Source organism: Mandrillus leucophaeus, unplaced genomic scaffold (genome assembly GCF_000951045.1).
Source record: "Mandrillus leucophaeus isolate KB7577 unplaced genomic scaffold, Mleu.le_1.0 Scaffold1195, whole genome shotgun sequence".
Classification (NCBI taxonomy): domain Eukaryota; kingdom Metazoa; phylum Chordata; class Mammalia; order Primates; family Cercopithecidae; genus Mandrillus; species Mandrillus leucophaeus.
In genome coordinates, this window is record NW_012100265.1 from 291078 (window position 1) to 298751 (window position 7674).

Below are 7674 nucleotides of genomic sequence, written 5' to 3' on the forward strand. Positions count from 1 at the left end.
CTCACCCCTGAGCAGCCTGCATCCCATCCGAACTCACCTCTGAGCAGCCTGCATCCCATCCGAGCTCACCCCTGAGCAGCCTGAAGCCCCATCCCAACTCACCTCTGAGTAGTCTGCATCCCTAACCCAACTCACCCCTGAGCAGCCTGCATTCCCATCCGAACTCATCCCTCAGCAGTCTGCATTCCCATCCAATCTCATCTCTGGGCAGCCTGTATTCCCATTCAAACTCACCTCTGAGCAGCCTGCAGCCCCATCTGAACTTACGGTTGAGTAGTCTGCAGTCCCACTCGAACTCACCTTTGAGCAGCCTGCATTCCCATCCGAACTCACCTCTGAGCATCCTGCATCCTGCACATGGACCATTTCCATTCCCTTTCTGCATCTTGCACATGAACCAAATCCACCCTTCTCCTTCCCCTCACTTTTCTCAGTGAAAGAAGAAGTTTTCTTTTCGGGAATGTCATGCCCGCACGCGCGCGCACACACACACGCACACACACGCGAGCGCGAATGGCATAAACAAGCAGTAAGAAGGAAACAAATGCCACTTTCTGTCACAAATAAGCACATTGCTCAGCTGCTAAGGAACCAGCGCACCTCTGCGGACATTGTATTTGTATTATTTCCAGTTACTTGGAAACCTGGGGTAAATCTCACCTTAGACGGCTCAAGTCACAGGCACCAATGGTTCCCTGCTCCTCCCATCCCTCAAGGCAGTGCCAGACACATAATTTGTGGGGCTCAGTGCAAAATGAAAATGGTGGCCCCCCTTGTTTAAAAAGCAAGGAAAATGTGCCAGTAACAGTACTGAAATATTAAGCTTTTTCCTTTCTTCCACAGTCTCTCTACTTGAATTGGTATTTTTTTTATTTGCTTGCTATTTAATGCTGTTCTAAGTAAAGGCAAATTAAAAATTTAAATTTTCGTGAATTTTACTTTTTATATTTTGAAATGTCAGTTTTAAATGAAAATAAAATATTTAATTCATATTTGGAATCATTGCAATTACTCAGTTCATATTTCATGGCTTGTGCATGCATATATATTTTGTTCTTATTGGAAGTGTGCAAACGCTGCAAAAATCCAACTTAACTTTTTTATTTTACTTCTTGTTGCATACATGTTCTTCCAACACTCTGTGACAGCCAGTGGCTTCCATAACGTGACTACTTTGCACTTGCTTTAAGTTTCACTGAACTCCCACACATTTTAGGTAGGTCCGCTGGAGTGCCGTGCTCATAGGATATGAAAAAAGAATGGTGGCAGATATGCAGATTCCACGTATCTTCCCTTCTCATCTGCATGCTCCATTGTCCCAATGGACTTCAGTGAAAAAGCAGAAGCTGAAAGAGAAAATTATCAAGAATTTCCAGATAGTGATAGCAACAGCAGAGCACTAACCCAGGTACAGGACCCTTCTGACCTGGGGCCCCATGTCACTGCACAGGTCACAAGCTCGTTAAGCCAAATTTACCTCAGAGACAACTAATATCTTACACCAAGGCAACAGCCTTCTCTAGAAGTCACAAGTCCTGGTTCTTATGTTCCCCAGCCCCTGATATGTTTCTATGCATTAAAAGTTAGTAGAAACTAGGCACAATGGCATACATTGTAGTCCCAGCTACTCCCAGGGTTGCGGTAGGAAGATTGCTTGAGACCAGGAGTTGGAGGTTTCAGTGTGCTGTGATCGCACCTGGGAAAAGCCACTGCCAGTCCTGCCTGGGAAACAAAGCAAGACTCTGTATCTTAAAAAAAAAAAAAAAAAAAAAGGGTTAGTGTGTTCCCTTCTCAGTATACACAAGTCCATTTGTCTTTGTGCAAAGAGGATACTCCAGAATTTGCCTCAAGTTCAAGTCATGAGTAGCCTCTAGTGAACTGAGGTCTCAGAATAAGTTGCTTCTCCTTGTCCTTCAGGCAGCTCAGGCAAGCTCCGGCACTGCCCTCTGCTGGCTCCACCGCAGCAAGTTTAAGTAAAACTTAAAGCCTTGGATTAGGTCAGTGCTTCTCAAACCCTAACTTGCCAGCAAATCACCGGGAGAGCTTGTGAAAATGCAGACTCTGAATCAGTAGGTCTGGAGTGGGAACCAGCTTGTCTCAACAGCCAGCATGAGGTTACACATGGAAGGTTGGCAAGGCCAGGAGCTCCTGTGGACTAAGAGAATGTAACCCTCATATCTGGCTTTGCACAAATAAGCAGCTTGGATTGGGCCCTTGTGTTGGGACCAGGTAGGGGTACATATAAATAGACCTGGCCCCTCATTTACGGCCTATATTTACCAAGTGCTTACCTATGCTAGGGGTCCCATGCTGGAAGCCGCTTACTAATAAGGAACACTGACTAAGCCCATGTATGTTCCAGGCTCTGTGCCGAGCTTTCATTACCTGAATGGCTCTTTTCTTTTTGTTTCTTTTCTTTTCTTTTCTTCTCTTTTGAGTCGGAGAGTCGCTCTGTCACCCAGGCTGGAGTGCAGTGCTGTGATCTCCGCTCATTGCAAGCTTTGCCTCCCAGGTTCAGGCCATTCTCCTGCCTCAGCCTCCTGAGTAGCTGGGACTACAGGCGCCCGCCACCACGCCCAGCAAATTTTTTTTGTATTTTTTTAGTAAAGACGGAGTTTCACCATGTTAGCCAGGATGGTCTCGATCTCCCCACCTCATGATCTGCCGGCCTCGGCCTCACAAAGTGCTGGGATTACAGGCATGAGCCACCGTGCCCGGCCGTGGCTTTCTTCAAGGAACAGGGCTGCAGGTTGTTTGGAGTGGAATTGTTTCCGAAAGTCTTCATTGAGGATTTGGACTTTAAATGGTTTCCTTGGACAGAATAATTTTACACAACTGTTGGTATGATCAAAGCAGCCTTAGAAAGCCTTAGAAAGAGAGAGAAAGGACATCTCTCATTGTCCCTTCTTGTCCAGGAATAAAAGGATCAAGCTCCTCCGCAGTGTTCTTGCTCTATCTTCAAGTGCATTTGTTAAAGTGGCAGCTCCTGCACCTGGAGAGTGTGCTCTCTCTTCCCCACAATTCCTTCCACTCCTCCTCCCCCACCTCTAACCTCCTTAGAAGACTGCATGGTGGGGCAGAGGATGGATTTAGCCCAGAGCCACCTGCACCAGCTGGCAAATGCTAACCACAGGCTCTATTTTCTTTCACCAGCTGCTCTGCCCAGCCCTTTGCTCCAGTTCGGTGAGAGCCCACTCCTTTTGCCTGGTCCCCTCCCCCAACTCCACCCTGTCTGTCTTTCCTCCTCTCTCCTCCACCATCTTCTTCTCCTACAAATTTTTGTTGCCATCATGTTCTATTCCCATCATCTTTCCATCTCTCGTTTTTCTGTTCCTCTGTCTCACCCTATCCGGCTGATTATTTTTTTTCATAACTCCCGCTTTTCACCCAGACCTCACCATGCCAATTCTGCCTCTGAAGTTCCAGCTGCCCATGAGGGTCTGCACATCCCCTGACAGGCAGTGCCTTGGTTTATTTCCTTCCTCCTCTACTGACATAGGAAACATAGTTCTCTCAAGAAGTGCCTCCTATCCCCGTGACTAACTTGGTCAGAGACTCCCTAAGGAGCCAACAACGCAGCAAACACGTTGGTTGGTTCTCTCAACAGATATTTGCAATAGGATTCCCAGAGGCACTTTTCCTAATGCCTCATATTAAGGGCTAGGACAAAAAGATGTCACATTCTAGAAAGCTGCAAATAAATTGCGGCAGCACCACCTCTAGGGCTTAGGAAGGGGTGACTGAACTGGTTTTACTACCCCAGTGCTCTTCACCCCCACTCTACATAAACAGAGCTGACTAGGGAGAGAAGAGAGAAAGAGGATCATCAACATCAAAAGTGTTGGAGTTTGGGGAGACCTGCAGCCTTCCCCTTCCCTTCCTATGGGTAAGTTTCTCCACCCATAGCGCCAAATGAAAGAGACCTCCAAGAGTGCCACGTGAGAGGTTCAAGGTATGCAAAAGAAAGGGAGACTAAGGTCTCAATTCTAGGTTGGGTAGTGGTTCTGTTGATTTTCTTCATGGTAGAAACATGACATTGCAGCAATATCTGGAGCAGCCTGTACACCCACTGTTTGGCATGGCAAAGATGTAGTAGTTTCCACAGTGGACGCTGCAGGCATAGTCAAGCTTCACCTGTCTTGCCACCCTGGCCACCACGTAAGCAGATCCCAGCAGCAAGAGGTTTTATTGATATATCATTGATGAGAGCTGAGTGGGAGGAGGGCCGGAAGAGGCCAAGCCAGAGATCTTCCACATCAGCACACTACTCAGTGGAGAGTCCCCCACCCCCACCCTGAAAGCCGTTACACCTGTGCTCTACAAAAAACAGAGACAACCACCAGCAGCCAGGTAACTAAGACATAATACGGTCCTCTCCTCCTGGCCCTATATCACTTGAGAAGCTGGAACTAGATGAGGTAAAATAGAAGGGGAAAGATCAGACCACACCCTCTTCCCTATTACAGATTTTTAGATCATGAGACAAGCTTGGGCTGAAGTGACAGGAACAAGTAAAAGGGGAGTTTTACATCTGAGCCGTACTGTTAAGTTACTGGAAGTGATAGAAACGAAAGTGAATGATTTTCCCAAAACATCCTTAAGTGATGGGAGGCAGATTTGACACAGTCCTTATGTGAATGGGGGAAAATAGTTCTTTGATGTTAGCTCCCAACACACCAAGTTCAGACTGTTCAAGAAACTAGTTAGATGTGTTCATTGAGCAGCTGCTATGAGTCAAACACCTTTGCAGATTTAACACTGAGAATGAGAATGGCAGGCATAGTTCTTGTCTTCCTACATATTTCGTTCTAGTCTGGAAGATAGTCATAAGGAAAATTAGTAATTTAATCCCAATGATGTCAATGGCTGCATGTGTCATGACAACTGCTAGATGGAAGAACTATTTCAGACTGAGATAAGTCAGAAAGATTGAATCTTCTTTTGAGGGTCAGAGAGAGCTTCCTTTTGGAACCGAGACTGAAAAATGAAAGGTGTTAGGTAGGTCAGGAGAGTATGTGTGGAAAAGCTTTCAAGGAGGAAGAAGTAGGAGAATGCAAGGATGGCAGAGAAGGACAAAACAATCTGGTTGCCGGAAAGATTTGCACAAAAAGGTGCCTAAATAAAGCTGTTGCTTACTTTCTAGGCAGTAAATAGCTATCTTGACTGGTGGCTCTGGAAAAGTAAACCAGTTCTCAAAGTATGAAATATTATTTGTCATAATAATTCTGAGGTTATGATTTCACAAAATCAGAGTCCTATTAATGAAATAAATCTCTTTTCCTAACGTGACTGAGGCCTGCCTATTTATTTAGAAAACTAGTGAGAAAATCTCACCGGTAGGGAGATTCAGCTAGAATGCAGTGGACCCATCTTCTGCCTAATCCCTTACACCCATGTTTACCTTTCCCCAGTTTAAAATCACCTTTGAGTGAGCAAAGGAGAATTTCACTTAGCATCTGGCCAAAGATGAGGCATTTGCATTTGTAAAAGATGAGAAAGGATGAAAAGGACAGAAACTGTACCTCCTATATCAGCTGATTGTATGCAGGATACCCAAATAAATAAAGGTGGGGAAGAATTTTGTGGGAAAGGTTTTGTAGTAACTTGAAGAATCAAGAGAAAAGCTAAATATTAGCATCTAGATAGCAAGATTTAATGTGCAAAATTTTAGAATTCTTCATCAAGATGAATCAGCCCCAATTGTTTTCCAGGCTTGTGACACTATGCTTCATTATGCAAATTTGTATAACCTTTGTTCTTTCTCAAGTTCCCTGTTCTTTTGAGATCTACTGAACAATTCAGTAAAGAACCTTATGTATATATATTCATGGTAAAGTGTGGTGTATTTTTTTCTAAGGAAAAACTAGTAAGGCAAGAGACACTGAAAAGCGTCAGTGATCCCTCCCAAGTCTCTTGCAGGGGCTTTGGAGGGGTAAGACTGGAGAATAATCAGCTCTATTCTTTTGTGAATTTCCAGGTAGAGTCAAAGATAGTTACTGGTAGCACCGGCCAGGTCCTCAGGCCAGATATACCCCTACACAACATAGCTGCTTCATTATTATTATTATTGTGTGTATACATTCAGTTTTATTGTTAACAAAGCAATTTGTACACTTCTAACGTTTAAAACTGAGCATCATCCTTCCTTTCTAGTGACACAAAAAGAAAATTTAAAAATAAACAGGAACAAAATTACAAGAGAGAATGTGAATTCCAAATAAGATCCTACAGGTTCTACTGATTCTCTCATTGAGTGGCAGGGCTCGTTATCATTAGGAGAGATTTTATTTCGGAAGTGTCATCTTAAACTGCAAGGATGTCTGTCAGACATCACAATTAAACATGCCAAAGGAGAAGCCATGGTGTTAAAATGCCCACTTAACCCACCAAATACCTCATATCCACCCTTTGATGACTTTTTATAACCTCATTTTTAAAAGGTTTTTTCTTCCTTTTTTTAAATAAAAGAATGTTGGTAAATGACTGTCCATATTCACATAGAGACATGTGTACTCTCTGACCCAATATACAGAGAAAGGAGGAAAGAAGCTAGAATTCTATGCACTGCTACACAGGGGTCTGGCACTCTCCAGCTTCCAGCAGAGCGAAGGGAGAAGGTTTTTCTTTTCTCTCACAGAGTTTGGTGGTGTTGATTCCATACAGTTTTTGTTCAGACAGGAAGAGATAAGAATGAATTCTGAACAGAAAGAGGTAGAGAATCTTTTCCCATTGTGTTATGCTCAAGGTATTGCCCCCCAAATAAGTTGAAAACCATGGTGCAGAGAAAAGAGACCTCAAGAACAGGGTGACTGAGCACAAGAGGGGAAATAAAGAAAAAAGACTGCAACTTGTTCCCAGGGATTGGAGAAAATTTTTTAAAAAAGTGTTCAGAACGTCAGTGTTCTGTCAGTCATCTTCTCCTTCATCCTCCTCTCCTTCCTCACCTTCATCATCATCTTCCTCTTCTTCACCTTCATCCTCATCCCTTTCTTCATCAGTATCTTCTAATCCTTCCTCCTCTTCATCATCGTCATCTTCTTCATTCTCTTCTTCTTCTTCTTCATCATTCACGTTGAGAACCAAGGAGCATTGTTATGCATTTGGCCAAGTAGTACCTGTGATGACCTCTCCTAACTCACCAGCACCTTCATCAGAAAGTAAAGCAGGTCAAGAATCTCTCTGGTGCCTCAGGCTGCCTCTTCCTACTGGTTTTATTCTTCACTCGACTTGAACGTTTCGTCACATCCTTTCAAGATTTCCATTTGATTTCAATGGACTTTGAAGATGGATCACCATTCTCATTTAGATGAAATTCTTTGGAGATAACTTTTCAAAGTAAGGATGTTCATCAGAATAAAAATCTATTCTGTAACCTGATTTAGTATCTTCAAGTTATGTCACTTCAACTCTGGTCAAATAATGCAGTTCCTCTTAGTCCTCCTCCACAAGCAGAGCAGACACTCGTGCGTGGTTGACAAATGATATTACCCAAAAATAAGGGGTTTGGGCAATCAATGATCAATTCTGACCTCTTCTGAAAAAATGGTTGGCAGAGTTTGTTCTATTTCTGTTCTACTTTCAAATTCTCCTCACTGGCTTGTTCACGAAGTCTGTTTCATTTTGTACTTCACCAATATGTTCAATTGCTTCTTGCTATTCTTTTTCTGAGGTCTC

The 7674-nt window shown here is 43.6% G+C and overlaps 1 pseudogene; it reads right to left on the bottom strand.

Moving 5' to 3' along the window:
- Positions 1-6906: 6906 nt before the first annotated feature.
- Positions 6907-7674, bottom strand: part of LOC105530012 — a 1008-nt pseudogene continuing 240 nt past the window's right edge.